The following is a 17,935-nucleotide window of genomic DNA, read 5'->3' as shown; positions in this document are numbered from 1 at the left end:
TGTCAAACCTTATCCCTGTGTAACTGTCTGCTTCCAGACTCACACTCGTGCATAAACAACACGCATAGATCCCCTAAGAATAGCCAGACTCACTCTCCAGTCCCAATCACCGGACATTTCTACTCGATTACCTGCATTAACACCACACGTGTACGTCATTATCCACAAAAACACACTTATTGATTGCAGTTCGTTAGACAACACCCAAAATTCAAATTGTGACTACGATCTATGCGCGAGACTACTTCTGTTGTGATAACGAGTATATAATTTACGGAGCATCTTTTTTGCAACTTTCACACGCCTAAGCTCAGACACTGTTCTCTGGTGTAGATACTCCTAGATTCCACTTAGTCCAAATTCTCCCTTCAACTCACACAGACCGAATCCCATCTAACTTGGGTAGACAACCAACATCTACTCTCCCTGCCTGTACTTACTCACCTAGAACAACACTGGTCAACGCAACCCACTTCACTCTACACCAGCCAACACACTGGTAACCCCCACAATCAATCTACACCAGCCACACACTGGAACCAACCACATCAACTCTTACACCAGCCAACACACTGTAACAACCAAATCAACTCTACACCAGCCAACACACTGTGGTAACCAACCACATCAACTCTACACAGCCAACACACTGTAACCCAACCCAAATCAACTTTTACACAGCCAACACACTTACCAACCACATCAACTCGTAACCAGCCAACACACTGGCAACCAACCAAATCAGCTCGTTACACAAGCCACCTTACACTGGTAACCAACCACATCCACTCTACAACCAGCCAACCACACTGGTAACCAACCACAAATTCTACCTGCTCACTCGAGTGTCCAGAACACCAACTCCATCTAGCTTTAACCAACTCCCATCCAAGCTACTTTAACACCAGTCCAACCAGACCTTGTGTAATCCACACCTGAATTCTATGTAACTCTACACTCCTAGCCACTTACTTCGACTGCCGCTGTAATCCGAATCCAAATTACAACTCTCTTGCCACTCACCCTCAGGACACACTATAACCCAAAGAACCTAAACCATACCTTCTTCCTGCTCTTTCTCTGACCTTTTGACTTAGACACTCCCTCCGATACTATGCACATCTGTCTTCTCATCAGAGGTGTCTATGATACTGTGCTGTCTCTGCCACTGTCGATAGAACTTATACAGCTAATCGGATTGGCCTCTCCTCCTAGTAGAGTTTGAAACTTTACGGAGCGGTGACCCTTGCTAGCTAGCAGACTGTGACACATGTGCACGTCCTTCCGTGAGCTTGTGTTATGACGCTTTAGTCTATAGTGCGCTCTGGACACGTAGGTGTGCGATGCCTCCTTTCGTCTCTGTTAGAATGATGGACTACTGACAGTGCTACCATGACTCCACGCTGCTATCTATGACACTCGTCTCGCTGTGTGTGACCAGTATCCGTGCCAGATCCGGACACGTGCTCTACCTCATGCGAACTCTTGCTGATCTGATGTTAGTGAACCTCGCTCTCGCTCCTGTCCCGTGAGTGGTGAGCGACAAGACTACCTGACGTGCAATCCTGTAATGGGTGTCTTAGGATGATGATCCTTCGTGGCCTTGCCCTGGACCCAGCTACCTGCCTCCTCCTGTGTATGACCTTCTGCCTGCCCCTGGACCCAGCTACCTGCCTCCTGCTTTATGACCTTCTGCCTGGCCCTGGACCAGCTACCTGCCTCTCCTGTGTATGACCTCCTGCCTGTCCCTGGACTTGACCATGCCTCCTCCTGTGTATGACCTTCTGCCTGCCCTGGACCAGCTACCTGCCTCTCCTGTGGTCCTTTACAAATAACACCTGCTGCACCCTGGGCTTAAAACCATCTCTCTGTCTCCCATCATATCATTACAGAATACTCACCAAAAGATGGATTCAGCGGAGCTGCAGCTACGTCATACCCGACAGGAGGAATGAATCGATGAACTCTGCGACCTCCATCGCCAGTCCATCCTGTTTCACCGAGAATCCAGGTGCCACAGCATCCCCTCTGTTCATCTCTCCCCCATATCCATGCCTAATAAATACCACAGCTCCCCAGGGAAATGTCAAGGATTTCTCATGCAATGAACCTGTAACAGATAGACCATCACCCGCTGACTTCATTCTGACAAAGACAGGGTGGACTTCGTCATCTCCCTACTCACAGCAAAGCTCTGGATTGGGTCACAGCCCTGTGGGCCGCTCAAAGTTCTGATCTGTCCTATGAATCCCGTTTCCAAATTGGGAGTTACAGACCGAACTGGCCTGCAGAGGAGATTTAACGGACCTAAACCCATACACCCGGATGTCCATTGGCAGCCTACTGGACCGCAGACCTATACAGTCGCCCATGGCCTGCGAGTCTTCCWCGCCCTTCTCTCGTCCACCACGGTCTAATAGCCCCGAACCCATGCACCTCGGCCGCGCCCCTCTCACTCCTGCCGAGAGACATCGGAGGTTACGGAGGTTACGTGAAAACCTGTTCCTRTATTGTGGAGAGAGTACCCACCTACTCAATAGCTGTCTGAATTTGGGGCAACACGGGAAAAGTTGTTTAACAAGTTACTATCTTCCGACTTAAACAATAAAGATATACAGATATCTCTTAATAACAGTCAATTATTAATTATTACCTCAGTCTCATTCTGAACGTAGCATAATCCTTGGATCCGCAAGAACCCTAGCCCTTCTGAATATTCAGTACTACACAAATTGATTTCATTATTTATTTATTAACTAACTAAATAATAACACAGAATACACACTTACATGAGATAAAAGTTCCTTGTGGACTGACACAATATGATGGCTTGTTACACAATGGAAAGGGGGTGGGGAAAGATAGAGAGGGAGAGACAAAGAGAGTCAACTTATCGTACATACATTTGGAAACTACGCCCATGTCACGTCCTGACCGTAGAAAGCCTGTATTTTCTATGGTAGAGTAGGTCAGGGCGCGACTAGGGGTTTTTAGTCTAGTTTATTATTTCTATGTGGGGTTCTAGGTTTAAWTTTCTATGTTGGTGTATGATTCCCAATTAGAGGCAGCTGGTAATCGTTGTCTCTAATTGGGGTTCATACTTAAGTAGCATTTTTTCCACCTGTGGAGTTATGGGATATTGTTTATGTTTAGTTGCCTGTTAGCACTGCATCGTCGTCACGGTTCGTTTATTCTTTATTTTGTTTTGTCTTTGCTTAAGTTTCRCTTTATTCATTAAAATGATGTGGAACTCAAAGTACGCTGCGCCTTGGTCCGACATTCATTATTACGAACAACGTGTGTTAGAGACGATTTGGACATATTTGTATAAAAAACGGAACATACCGAACTCCATGTACATTTCTGTAAATATATTAAATATTAATGTATATGATAAAATATTAGGTACGTACCTTTATGATTTCTTTTTACCTGATTGAGATATATTCATTTGTTGTTAGTGTAACTCAGTTTTTTCCCCCCCCTCTTGCCCATTCATTGTACTGTGMTAAGTGTGTTAGGATAAAGGCAGGAAGTTGGGCCTTCGGGGGAGAGAGTCCTTGCTAGACGCGGGAGCGGTATAGTTTTCTGGCACTAACAGACATATAGCAGACAAGACATACATACATATAGACAGACAGACAGACATACATACATACAGACAGACAGGTCATATTATGTATTTTCCATATCAAGTAATCTATGCTTTAAGTTGATTGGAGAATAATTTCCTTGTTACATATAAGAAGAATAAACATTTGTGTTGCACCAGGATCCCTGGATGTCATTGAATGTTTGGCGTTTTGGAAACGTTGGAGTGTGGACTGTAGCGTCCGAAACAACCCGCTCCAGGCTTGGGCAGTGGCTACCGGTAAAGAGGAAAGGAGCCCACTACAACGTGACAGTCACAGTAACCCAATGCTTAGCACCCCTAGACCACAATTCAGATAGAAATGCGAATATATATTTACGCGTAGTGTGTCTCTCTCTGTCGTCTCTCTCTGAAACCAAATCGATCCATCTATGGCGTAGTGGCTCATGTAAGGGCTCTGGTCACAATGAGAGTCACAATGTCCTTCTTCTTTTAGAGTTTTCTCTGGAGATGGAGTGTTTGTTAGAACAGAAACTTCAGATGTACCAATGGTTGTTTGGGGATTCTCCTTCCCACCTTGTGTCTTTAGTCAAAGTTCTGGACCACTTTTACATGCACCTGCTGCAGACTGATGTTTCTGGTCTCCTAAGTGAGATTATCTTCTCTTCTCGTGTTGAGGTTGAGAGCTTCAGAGTTTCTCACCATTTCAACGTGTAGACTAACGTCTCACGTCTTTTGGTATAAATGGTTGATTATTCAGGGTTCAGCTCCCGACCACTTTACACGCCAGCAGCAACCCGCCATGTTTTGGTCTCACCATTTTCAGCCGTGTAGCCAACGCTCCACGCTGTCTGGTCTTGTAGTTTTAACCATTTGTAACATTCAGCTCACGCTGTCTGGTCTTGTAGTTTTAACCATTTGTAACATTCAGCTCACGCTGTCCGTCAGGCTGGTCTGTAGAGTTTAAACCATTTCGTAAACATTCAGCTCACGCTGTCCGTCAGGCTGGTCTGTAGAGTTTAAACCATTTCGTAAACATTCAGCTCACGCTGTCTGGTCTTGTAGTTTTAACCATTTGTAACATTCAGCTCACACTGTCCGTCGGGTTGGTCTCTATGTTAATTCTTAGTGAGTCTTTTTAAGGTCCTAGGCGCTCCAGTACCGCTTGCCGTGTGGTAGCAGAGAGAACAGTCTATGACTAGGGTGACTGCAGTCTTTGACAACTTTTTGGGCCTTCCTCTGACACCGCCTAGTATATAGGTCCTGGATGTCAGGAAGCTTGGCCCCAGTGATGTACTGGGCCYTACMCACTACCCTCTGTWGCGCCTTARGGTCGGATGCTGAGCAGTTGCCATACCAGGCAGTAATGCAACCGGTCGGGATGCTCTCGATGGTGCAGCTGTAGAACTTTTTGAGGATCTGGGGACCCATGCCAAATCTTTTCAGTTTCCGGGGTGAAAAAAAAGGTGTTGTGGTGCCCTCTTCACGACTSTATTGGTGTGACTGGACCATGATAGTTTGTAGGTGATGTGGACACCAAAGAACTTGAAACTCTCGACCTGCTCCACTTCAGTCCCGTCGATGTTAATGAGGACCTGTTCGACCCTCCTTTTCCTATGGTACACAATCAGCTCCTTTGTCATTCACAAATTGAGAGAGAGGTTGTTGTCCTGGCACCACACTGCCAGGTCTCTGACCTCCTCCCTACAGGCTGTCTCATCGTTGTCAGTGATCAGGCCAACCACTGTTGTGTCGTCAGCAAACTTAATGATGGTGTTGGAGTCGTGCCTGGCCATGCAGTCATGATTGAACAGGGAGTACAGGAGGGGACTAAGCACGCACCCCTGAGGGGCCTCAGTGTTGAGGATCAGCGTGYCAGATGTATTGTTGACTACCCTTACCACCTGGGGTCGGCCCGTCAGGAAGTCCAGGATCCAGTTGCAGAGGGAGGTGTTTAGTCCCAGGTTCTTTAGCTTAGTGATGAGCTTTGTGGGCACTATGGTGTTGAATGCTGAGCTGTAGTAAATGAATAGCATTCTCACATAGGTGTTCCTTTTGTCCAGGTGGGAAAGTGCGCTTGAGATTGCGTCATTTGCGGATCTGTTGGGGCGGTATGTAAATTGGAGTAGGTCTAGGGTGTCCGGAAGGATGCTGTTGATGTGAGTATTTTGGAGGTTAATGTGAGCCATGACCAGCTTTCAAAGCACTTCATGGCTACCAACGTGAGTGGTACGGGGCGGTAATCATTTAGGCAGGTTACCTTCACTTACTTGGGCACAGGGATCTCCGCCATGTTGGAGTTAACAGAAATACGAAATTACATCATAAATATTCCCTTACCTTTGATGATCTTCATCAGAATGCACTCCCAGGAATCCTACTTCCACAATAAATTGTTGTTTTGTTCGATAATGTCAAATATTTATGTCCAAGTAGCTACTTTTGCTAGCACGTTTAGTTCACATGTCCAAACGCTGGCGCCGGTCCAGGCGAACTTGGACGACAACTTCAAAAAGTTATATTACCGGTCGAATAAACTGGTCAAACTAAGTAGAGAATCAATCTTCAGGATGTTGTTATCATATATATCCAATAAACGTCTCCAGACCGGAGCATTCCTTTTTGTCACAGAAGTCATGGAAACGCAGGGCACATCATGAAGACGTGAACCCCCCGCCATGAACCAGGAAACGTGGGCATTCTGCCAGACCACTGACTCAAATAGCTGCCATGCCGGCCCCACAGTCACAGTAGCAGCTTCTTCAACGTTCTAGCAGACTGTGACATCTGAAGTGGAAGGCGTAGGAAGTTAACCAACAGTAGTCGAAGCTTGAAAATCAACCAGCCTCAGAATTTTCGACTCCTGTTTGGAAGTTGCCGCCACTATGCCATTTCTCTTATACTCACAGACTATATCAAACAGTTTTAGGAAAGCGTTCACGAGTGTTTTCTATCCAATACTAATAATAATTGCATATATTAGCATCTGGTGACAGAAGTAGGAGGCCAGTTCACACTATAGGCACGCTATTCATCTCCAAGAGTGAAAGCTGCCCCTATCCCTTAAAAAGTTTAACAACTAGTAGTCTTTGGCAAGTCAGTTAGGACATTCTACTTTGTGTATGGCACAAGTAATTTTCCAACAATTGATATAACAGACAAGATTAGTTTTCACTAATAATATCACTGTATCAAAATTCCCATGGTGTCAGAAAGTTTACCCATACACTTAATTGATTGTGCCTTTAACACTTGTAGAAAATTCCAGAAAATTATGTCATGGGCTTTAAAGCTTCTGCAAGGGCTAATATGACATCATTTGAATCAATTGTAGGTTACGCATGTGAGATGTATTTCAAGGCCTAGCCTTCAAACTCAGTGCCTCTTTGCTTGACTATCGGGAAATCAAATAAATCAGCCAAGACCTCAGAAAAAAATGTAGACCTCGACACAAGTCTGTTCATGCTAGAAACGTTTGGCCATAATGACCAACGTTATGTTTGGAGGATAAAGGTAGTCTTGCAAGCCGAAGAACACCATCCCAACTGGCACGTGGGTGGCAGCATCATAGCATCGTGCTTTCCTGCAGGAAGGGACTGGTGCACTTCACAAAATAGATGGATCATGAGGGGGAAAATTATGTGATATATTGAAGCAACATCTCAAGACATCATCAGGAAGTTAAAGCTTGGTCGCAAATTGGGTCTTCCAAATGGACAATGACCCAAGCATACTTCAAAGTTGTGCAAAATGGCTACAACAAAGTCAGGGTATTGGAGTGGCCATCACAAAGCCCTGACCTCAATCCTATAGAACATTTGTGGGCAGAACTGAAAAAGGTGTGCGAGCAAGGAGGCTCACAACCTGACTCAGTTACACCAGCTCTGTCAGGGGAATGGGCTAAAATTCACCCAATTTATTGTGGGAAGCTTGTGGAACTGCCAAAACTGTTTGACCCAAGTTAAACAATTTAAAGGCAATGCTAACAAATACTAATTGAGTGTATGTAAACTTCTGACCCACTGGGAATGTGATGAAAGAAATGAAAGCTGAAATAAATCATTCTCTCTACTATTACTCAGACATTTCACATTCTTAAAATAAAGTGGTGATCCTAACTGACCTAAGACGGGGAATTTTACTAGGATCAATGTCAGGAATTGTGGAAAAACTGAGTTTAATGTATTTGGCTAAGGTGTATGTAAACTTCCGACTTCAACTGTCGGTATACAAGACTCGGCCAGGGAAAATGTCAGTGAAGACACTTGCCAGTTGGTCTGAACATGCTTTGAGTACACTCCTGGTAATCCGTCTGGCCCCGCGGCCTGTGAATGTTGACCTGTTTAAAGGTCTTGCTCACGTCGGCTACGAGAGAGTGCGATCACACAGTCTCTGAACAGCTGTGCTCTCATGCATGCTTCAGTGGTTGCTTGCCTCGAAACGAGCATAAAAGGTATTTCTCTCATCTGGTAGGTTCGTGTCACTGGGCAGAGCGTGGCTGGGTTTCCCTTTGTAGTCTGTAATCGTTCTCAAACCCTGCCACATCTGYCTAGCGTCAGAGCTGGTGTCGTTGGATTCAATCTTAGTTCTGTATTGACGCTTTGCCTATTTGATGGTTCGTCTGAGGGCATAGCGGGATMTGTGTGCAAAGRTGTCATCAAGGCAAAGGGTGGCTATTTGAAGAATCTCAAATATAAAACAGATTTTGATTTGTTTAACACTTTTTTGGTTACTACATGATTCCATGTGTTATTTCATAGTTTTGATGTCTTCACTATTATTCTAAAATGTAGAAAATAGTAAAGATAAAGAAAAACCCTTGAATGAGTAGGTGTTCTAAAGCAATTGGTAACAGCATTGTATGCTGCCCAAACWTACATCATTAGAAATAATAGGTTATCCTGATTAAAATGGTGTCGAACTTCAAACCATTAAAATAGATACTTTAAGATATTTGGCGAAATAGACAGACATGTCCCTATTTCCCCAAAACAATGGCAGGCTGAATGTTCTAAGAGCAGTCTTTTATTTAACCAGCTTACCATTCATGTACGACCATTTGTCTTTTTGTGTTTAACATTTAGTGGTTTGTAATCTAGTGGTTGAGAGCGTTGGGCAGTAACCGAAAGGTGTCTGGTTCGAATCCCCGAACCGACTAGGTGAAAACTCTTTCCATGTACCCATGAGCAAGGCCCTTAACCCTCGTCGCTCTGGATAAGAGTGTCTGCTAAATGAGTCAAATGTAATTGTAAACTAATAACTTATTAACTTTTAATTATTCACAGATCTCCTCCTCTGATGACAGGCAGCACACTCCTGAAAARGAACTGCTCAGCAAACCAAAGGCTCTTTTGAGACCTACCAGATTTATAAAAACAAAAGCTTATTTTCAGTGTCTGTGTTTATATGTTAAGGGGGTGTTACTTTGGCATATAAATAAAGTTATTTTTTATATAATTATCTAAATGTATGGTAGTTTGGTTTGTCCGTTTCATTGTTTGTTATGCTACAAATTGTTATTTTATGGTTGTACGTGATACAATAAACTGTCAAATGTTATATTTTGCAATTCTGAGTAATTACTACTTTAGAAAGGACATACTAATTATTCATTCCAACTGCAGTTYCTAAATAATTCCAATAGATGGCAGCATAAGACCACACATTTCAGAAGATTCGTTTAGTTTTCTCCCTGGATACACCAGTCTGCTGAAGCAAGAGGAAGGACTGAAAAAGCATTTAACAGATTACTGTGAAGATGATGATAAAGATGATTCATGTTTATTATGACCTGTTTTTATGCTCATATTTTGATATTATACTTCATTGGGGAGGCAGGTAGCCTAGTGGTTAGAGCGTTAGACTAGTAACTGAAAGGTTGCTAGATCGATCCCCGAGCTGACAAGGTAAAAATCTGTCTTTCTGCCCCTGAACAAGGCAGTTAACCCACTGTTCCTAGGCCGTCATTGAAAATAAGAATCTGTTAACTGACTTGCCTAGTTAAATAAAGGTAATAAGAAAGTACTATTAAGGATTGTCAATAAGCCTGAACATGAATTCAGTCACTTCTGGTTGACAAAAATGTATTTCCCTCGCACATTCGTTTTCAAATGTATCAACCAGCATTGACCCGCTCTGCCTTATCGCACAAGTAGCCAACTCAACAAGCCCCGCAAAAGCTTGTGCCGTCTGTGGTGGCGAGCGCTCAGCCTTCTGGTGGAAGCGAGGGGCATGTTGAGGTAAATTTGCTAACCGCGAGGGTTACATTATGTAATTTATTGGCGGACTGGAAGGTGACTCGTCTTTTCTATTCCGAGGCTGTTTACTGGCGATATGACATATTAGTATTGTATTTATAATGCATGTATACTAGGGTTGAGGTTAGCGCATCTGACTCGTGATTATTTGACRGGGGTTCAMTTGAGCAATAAGGCCCGAGYGGGCGTGGMAWATGGCAAATATACCACGGCTAAGGGATATTTCTTTACGCACYACACAACGCGGAGTGCCTGAATACAACCCTTAGCCGTGGTATATTGGCCATATAAACACAAACCCCCGAGGTGCCATAATGCTATTATAAATTGGTTACCAACTTAATTAGAGTAGTGAAAATATATGTTTTGTCATACCCATGGTATACGGTCTGATATACCACAGCTGTCAGKCAATCAGCATTCAGGGCTAGAACCACCCAGTTTATAATACCTGCTATAGTCACAATGTTTTTGCTCTTCCAAAAGCAACACAGGCCTAATACGAGATATATAGCTAGCTGTAAAGAAATGAGTGACCATTTTAGAAAATCTTGGGACATGTCAATCATATTACTGCATTGTCAGAACTAGAAGCACAAGCATTTCGCTACACTCGCATTAACATCTGCTAACCATGTGTATGTGACCAATACAATGTTATTTGATTTGCTTGTAGCCTATAACTGATGCTTCGTGGTCTTATGCTGCCATGTATTGGAAATATTTAGCAATTCAAAGTTATTAATTTACATAAAGACATTGGTGAGGCAGCTGAGAAAGAGTGTATTTTTCTTGCAATTCCTTAGATCAGTCTCAAACCTGCCCACCCATCCCACGCTTATTGCTGGACTTTCACATAGAGGTTACTAGGTCACCCAGTTCAAACCACAATTGAAAAATAAAACAAATGTTGCTTGTTAATCAAGTGTTCTGCCTTACAATAATAAATATAATAAAATAACTAATAAAATGCTATCTACAATGGTGTTAACTAACATTATATTATTACTAAAATAGTTTCTAATAGTGTTCTAGTCCACCCTACCCTAGAATTAGGGGTTAGGGGTAAGGCTAAAATAGGTTATACGTAGGGTTAGAGTTTCTGTGTAGCCCTTTGTGACATCTGCTGATGTAAAAAGGGCTTTATAAATACATTTGATTGATTGTTAGGTTTAGGGTTTGTAAGGCCTTCTCTGGTTACTTCATACCTCATTCGCGACTAGGCTCATAATCTGAAGTAGCAGCTGCGTCAGATCTACAATTCAATGAGCTAGACCTATCCATATTGCTTGCAACGCAGTGAACCTGCGCAGTATTCGCTCAATTCGACGCCTACCAACAACGATTTCGACGCATATCAAATTATCCATCAAATTATCCAGCAGCCATTTAGAAATAACAAATAGTCAAAAAGTGTATTTCTTAATTTAAAAAATGTATTTTGGCTGTTTAAATCGGCCACATCTTGAAAAAGAGGACAGGGACATGCGTTTTGTTAAGGTTGACACATTTTTCTGAAATAAAATATGGTTAACCATGACCAGAACATGTTTACCGTTTGATCACTTTGCGCCAGCCAGAGATATGTTGGCCAACACAACATTTATCCAGGTGAACAATGAGTTTGCGCGTCAAGTAGCTGTAACCTTGTTAATGATAAATTAGATGAGGTGATCCTACGAGTTTAACGTGTGCAGGTATCGTTACCGGCTGCAGCGAAGCAGGCGTTGTGACGCAGAACAAGGYCTGAACGTTCTGAAGGAAGTTGGTTCCACGGAGTTCAATACTACTAACAGGGAGCAGTTTGAAAAATGCCAGTTACTTCAAAACTACACCAAGCAGCTGGGACATATTGTAACTTTATGAAACTGGGCTCCACGGCAGATGCAATGAACTAGTTATCAGAAAAAAGCGTTGTTAAAGATGTAATGTGTCCAGCCTAATCATATCTATCTATCCTATCAAATATCCTTTCTGTAATTCACATCTCAATGGCAAGGAGAACAAGATTGCACGACCACACACACACAGGCCCCGGTAGAAACTGGATCATATTTTCCAAACAGTAAACCTAATTTCCACCCCGGAATGTATAAAGGTCCCTTTTGACCGGGATAAACGGTACAACGTGATGTATTTAGTTGGTAATGGCCTGAAGTAAATATCTACATTTCTACCTACACACGTCTTACCTGCTGACAGCGTGAACTGAACTTGCGGACAGATCTCCTGCACGCTCCTTTATTGTCAAGCGTTTCCTTGGCGATGTGACACAACACGCAGCTCTGTGCGCAAACAGCGGATCCGTCAACATAAAACCTATGGGTGCGTTCGMAAATTTACTTTAAAATGTTTTTATTTTATGTTTTATTTCATTAAACGAATCAAGAGTACAATATATATATATATARACACATCTATATATACATATCTATATATATATATWRWCACARKTKTATATAWAWATATATATATATACACACACATCTATATATACATATACACACATTCCTAAGACCTTTCTCACTTGGAAATAAGTATTAATAATAAGTATTGTAACGACCCTGGGTTTATAAGCGTGGATATCGACTCCGCCGCACGAGCGTGCTTTTGGGGCACATTCGATAGCGCGCTGGACATCGGTCTACCTGCTTCCTGCCTGTTTCATTACATTGGTGTCAGAAGTGATCGGACCTTGCATCCACGAACATGCATGTCCTCGGCTGGTGAGCGCGTTCCTATAAGACGTTGCGTCACAAGCCAGCGCAAAGTTGGTGTAACGACCCTGGGTTTATAAGCGCATATATCGTCGACTCTGCCGCTTTATATCCTTGTCGCAGTCGATAGCGCGCTGGACTTCGGGCTAGAAGGTCGAGGGTTCGAGATCTGCTCCCTGCCTGTTTCATTACAGTATTAATAATAAGTATTACTTTGTATTAATAATAAGTATTAATACACCTATAGAAAAATAACAGTTAATTCACTTCTGGCTATCTACTCCGATTTCAGAGCACTCTCGACTGAGTGTGCCAGAGACAGAATAACTGAGGAATTTAAGAACGCTCAACACATGTTGAATATGATGGTGTCAGTAAACGTTGGCAAAAAAACGTAATTAAATTGTTGACAGCAGCGCAGTTACAGTCACCAACGCTATAGACACATTGAAAACATCCTAACCAGCTCTGCTAGGGCCAGTAAAATGGTCAGAGTGAGATGTTCTTTCATTTGTGTCTGGAAGTAGCTAGCAAGCCAGCCAACTTTAGCCCTTTCTTAAACATTTTATTAACAACAAATCAATACAAAAAGTACATGGGGAAGACAAGTGTATATACAGTTGAAGTCTGAGTTTACATACAACTTAGCCAAATCATTTAAAACTCAGTTTTTCACAATTTTCTGTCATTTAATCCCAGTAAAAAATCCCTGTTTTAGGTCAGTTAGGATCACCACTTTATTTTAAGAATGTAAAAAGTCAGAATAATAGTAAGAGAGAATTACTTATTCCAGCTTTCATTTCTTTCATCCATTCCCAGTGGGTCAGAAGTTTACATACATTCAATTAGTATTTGGTAGCATTGCCTTTAAATTGTTGAACTTGGGTCAAACGTTTCGGTAGCCTTCCACAAGCTTCCACAATAAGTTGGGTGAATTTGTCCATTCCTCCTGACAGAGCTGGTGTACTGAGTCAGGTTTATAGGCCTCCTTGCTCGCACATGCTTTTTCAGTTCTGCCCCACAAATGTTCTATGGGATTGAGGTCAGGGCTTTGTGGTGGCCACTCCAATACCTTGACTTTGTTGGCCATTTTGCCACATTTTGGAAGTATGCTTGGGGTCATTGTCCATTTGAAGACCCATTTGCGACTAAGCTTTAACTTCCTGAATGATGTCTTGAGATGTTGCTTCAATATATCCATATAATTTTCCTACCTCATGATCCCATCTATTTTGTGAAGTGCACCAGTCCTCCTACAGCAAAGCACCCCCACAACATGATGCTGCACCCCCGTGCTTCACTGTTGGGATGGTGTTCTTCGCTTGCAAGCACCCCCTTTTTCCTCCAAACATAACAATGGTCATTATGGCCAAATAGTTATATTTTGGTTCATCAGACCAGAGGACATTTCTCCAAAAAGTACGATCTTTGTCCCATGTGCAGTTGCAAACGTAGTCTGGCTTTTTTTATGGCGGTTTTGGAGCAGTGGCTTCTTCCTTGCTGAGCAGCCTTTCAGGTTATGTCGATATAGGACTCGTACTGTGGATATAGATACTTTTGTACCTGTTTCCTACAGCATCTTCACAAGGTCCATTGCTGTTGTTCTGGGATTGATTTGCACTTTTCGCAACAAAGTACGTTCATCTCTAGGAGACAGAAAGCATCTCCTTCCTGAGCGATATGACGGCTGCGTGGGTCCCATTGTGTTTATACTTGCATACTATTGTTTGTACTGATGAACGTGGTACCTTCAGGCGTTTGGAAATTGCTCCCAAGGATGTGGATGTCTACAATTTGTTTGAAGGTAGGCCTTGAAATACATCCACAGGTAGACCTCACAATTGACTCAAATGATGTCAATTAGCCAATCAGAAGATTCTAAAGCCATGGCATCATTTTCTGGAATTTTCCAAGCTGATTAAAGGCACAGTCAATTTAGTGGATGTAAACTTCTGACCACTGGAATTGTAATACTGTCACGTTCCTGACCTATTTTTATGTTATTTTGATTATGTTTAGTTGGTCAGGGCGTGAGTTGGGGTGGGCATTGTATGTTGTGTGTGGTTTGGTTAGTCTATGGGTGTTGTATGTGTATGGGATAGTGTTTGTTAGTTGTCTAGTTATGTCTATGGCTGCCTAGATTGGGTCTCAATCAGAGACAGCTGTCATTCATTTGTCTCTGATTGGGAGCCATATTTAAGGTAGCCATAGGCAGTAGGCTTTTGTGGGTGTTTGTTTCCTGTGTCAGTGTTTGGACCACACAGGACTGTTTTGAGGTATGTCACGTTTGTTTGTTTTGTAGTTTGTAGTGTTTTCTTGTTATTTACATTAAACATGTACAATTATCAATCCGCATCTTGGTCCGATCCATGCTCCTCCTCGTCTGAGGAGGAGAGACGACTTTGCAGCCATTACAGAAACACCCACCACAACAGGACCAAGCGGATTGAGGAAGGAGGGCAAGAACTAAAGCAATGGAGAGAGGAGGAATGGAGTTGGGAGCAAATTTTCAATGGAGAAGGACCCTGGCTAAGGTGGGAGAGAATCGCCGCTCTCGGGAGGAGAAGGAGGCAGCCACAGCCCAGGAGCGCTGGTATGAGGAGGCAGCACGTATGAGAGGCTGGAAGCCCGAGAGGCTCACCCAAAAATTTCTTGGGGGGGGGGGCTAAAGGGAATTGTGGCGAAGCCGGGTAGGATACCTGAGCCAACTCCCCGGGCTTGCCGTGGAGTGAGAGGGGTTCGTACTGGTCAGACACCGTGTTATGCGGTAAAGCGCACGGTGTCCCAGTACGCGTGCTTAGCCCAGTGCGGGCTATTCCACCTTGCCGCACTGGGAGGGCTAGGTTGGGCACGAGCCGGATGCCATGAAGCCGGCCCAACGTATCTGGCCTCCAGTACGTCTCCTCGGGCCGGCGTACATGGCACCAGCCTTACAGGTGGTGTCCCCGGTTCGCCCGCTGCATCGCCCAGTGCGGGCTTATTCCACCTCGCCGCACTGGCAGGGCTACGGGGACCATTCAACCTGGTAAGAGGTTGGGGGAGGCTCGGTGCTCAAGAGCACGTGTTCCTCTTCACGGTCCCGGTATATCCGGCGCCACCTTCCCACCCCAGCTCAGTACATCAGTGCCTACACCACGCACCAGGCTTCCAGTGCATCTCCAGAGCCCTGTTCCTCCTGCCACGCACTCTCCCTATGGTGCGTGTCTCCAGCCCAGTGCCTCAGTTCCGGCACCACGCACCAAGCCCTCCTGTGCGTCTCCAGAGCCCTGTGCGCACTGTTCCTTCCTCCCGCACTCGCCCTAAGGTGCGTGCCTCAGCCGGGTACCTCCAGTTCCGGTACCACGCACCAGGCCTAGAGTGCGCCACGAGAGTCCAGTGTGCCCTGTTGTTGTTCCCCGCACTAGCCTGAAGGTGCGTTCCTTAGCCCGGTACCTCCAGTTCCGGTACACGCACCAGGCCTACAGTGCGTCTCAGCCGGCCAGAGTCTGCCGTCTGCCCAGCGGCGCCTGAACTGCCCGTCTGCCAGCGGCGCCTGACTGCCCGTCTGCCCAGCGCGCCTGAACTGCCCGTCTGCCCAGCGGCGCCTGAACTGCCCGTCTGCCCAGCGGCCGCCTGAACTGCCCGTCTGCCCAACGCCGTCTGAACTGTCCGTCTGCCATGAGCCTGCAAAGCCGCCGTCTGCCATGAGCCTGCAAAGCCGCCCGTCTGCCATGAGCCTACAGAGCCGTCCGCCAGACCGGAGCCGCTAGAGCCGTCAGCCAGACAGGAGCCGCTAGAGCCTTCCGCCAGACCGGATCAGCCAGGCCTTCCGCCAGCGGATCAGCCAGAGCCTTCGCCGCCAGACCGGATCAGCCAGAGCCTTCCGCAGACCGGATCAGCCAGAAGCCTTCCCGCCAGACCGGATCAGCCAGAGCTCTTCCGCCAGACCGGATCAGCCAGAGCCTTCCGCCAGACCGGATCAGCCAGAGCCTTCCGCCAGACCGGATCAGCCAGAGCCTTCCGCCAGACCGGATCGCCAGAGCTTCCGCCAGATTGACCAGCCAGAGCCGTCAGCGCAGCCATGACCAGCCAGAGCCGTCAGCCAGCCATGACCAGCCGAGCCGTCAGCCAGCCATGACCAGCCAGGGCCGTCAGCCAGCAGGATCGCCAGCCAGCCAGGATCCGCCAGCCAGTCCGGAGCTGCCGTCCCTCAGCCGGAGCTGGCCGTCCCTCAGCCCGGAGCTGCCGTCCCTCAGCCCGGAGCTGCCGTCCTCATCCGCGGTGCTGCCCCTTATCCCGGTGCTGCCCCTTATGTTAGGTGGGTTTAGTTGGAGGGTGGTCATTGGGTGGGGGATACGGAAGCGGGGATTGACTATGGTGGTGTGGGGACAGCGTCCAGAGCCGGAGCCACCACCGTGGTCAGATGCCCACCCAGACCCTCCCCTAGATTTTGGTGGTGCGTTCGGAGTACGCACCTTGAGGGGGGGGGTTATGTCACGTTTCCTGACCTATTTTTATGTTATTTTGATTATGTTTAGTTGGTCAGGGCGTGAGTTGGGGTGGGCATTGTATGTTGTGTGTGTTTGGTTAGTCTATGGGTGTTGTATGTGTATGGGATAGTGTTTGTTAGTTGTCTAGTTATGTCTATGGCTGCCTAGATTGGGTCTCAATCAGAGACAGCTGTCATTCATTTGTCTCTGATTGGGAGCCATATTTAAGGTAGCCATAGGCAGTAGGCTTTTGTGGGTGTTTGTTTCCTGTGTCTGTGTTTGGACCACACAGGACTGTTTTGAGGTATGTCACGTTTGTTGTTTTGTAGTTTGTAGTGTTTTCTTGTTATTTACATTAAACATGTACAATTATCAATCCGCATCTTGGTCCGATCCATGCTCCTCCTCGTCTGAGGAGGAGAACGACTTTGACAGCCATTACAAATACAGTGATAATCTGTCTGTAAACAGTTGTTGGAAAATTACTTGTGTCATGCAAAAGTAGATGTCCTAACGCGACTTGCCAAAACTATAGTTTGTTAACAAGAAATTTGTGGAGTGGTTAAAAAACGAGTTTTAATGACTCCAACCTAAGTGTATGTAAATTTCCGACTTCAACTGTAGCTACCCGGACTATTCGTATTGACCTTTTTGACTCACAAATGCGCTGCTGCTACTGTTTACTGTTACTTTATTCCATTTATGTGCATATCTACCTCATATATACTGAACAAAATATAAACGCAACAATTACGATGATTTTGCTGAGTTACAGTTCGTAAGGGCAATCAGTCAATTTAAATTACATTCATTAGGCTCCAATCTATGGATTTCCACCTGCCTGGGAACACCGATAAGAATCTGTTGGTCACAGATACCTTAAAAAAGGTATGAGTGTGG

The 17,935-nt window shown here is 45.0% G+C and overlaps 1 protein-coding gene and 1 long non-coding RNA gene across 2 annotated transcripts in view; one reads left to right on the top strand and one right to left on the bottom strand.

Moving 5' to 3' along the window:
- LOC139025044 (uncharacterized) overlaps positions 1–9,203 on the top strand; it is a 48,518-nt gene extending 39,315 nt beyond the window's left edge. Inside the window, exon 3 of the long non-coding RNA XR_011476482.1 lies at positions 8,878–9,203. This is a non-coding gene — a long non-coding RNA (uncharacterized lncRNA). The remainder of the gene's footprint in view (positions 1–8,877) is intronic.
- cfap68 (cilia and flagella associated protein 68) overlaps positions 1–12,155 on the bottom strand; it is a 46,428-nt gene extending 34,273 nt beyond the window's left edge. The window contains exon 1 of the mRNA XM_024140512.2: positions 12,042–12,155. The gene's annotated coding sequence lies outside the window, so the exon portion shown is untranslated. The remainder of the gene's footprint in view (positions 1–12,041) is intronic.
- Between the last annotated feature and the right edge of the window lie 5,780 nt (positions 12,156–17,935).

Source organism: Salvelinus sp. IW2-2015, unplaced genomic scaffold (genome assembly GCF_002910315.2).
Source record: "Salvelinus sp. IW2-2015 unplaced genomic scaffold, ASM291031v2 Un_scaffold2178, whole genome shotgun sequence".
Classification (NCBI taxonomy): domain Eukaryota; kingdom Metazoa; phylum Chordata; class Actinopteri; order Salmoniformes; family Salmonidae; genus Salvelinus; species Salvelinus sp. IW2-2015.
Note: the sequence above shows the minus strand (reverse complement) of the source record. Positions and strands in the feature narration are given on the sequence as shown.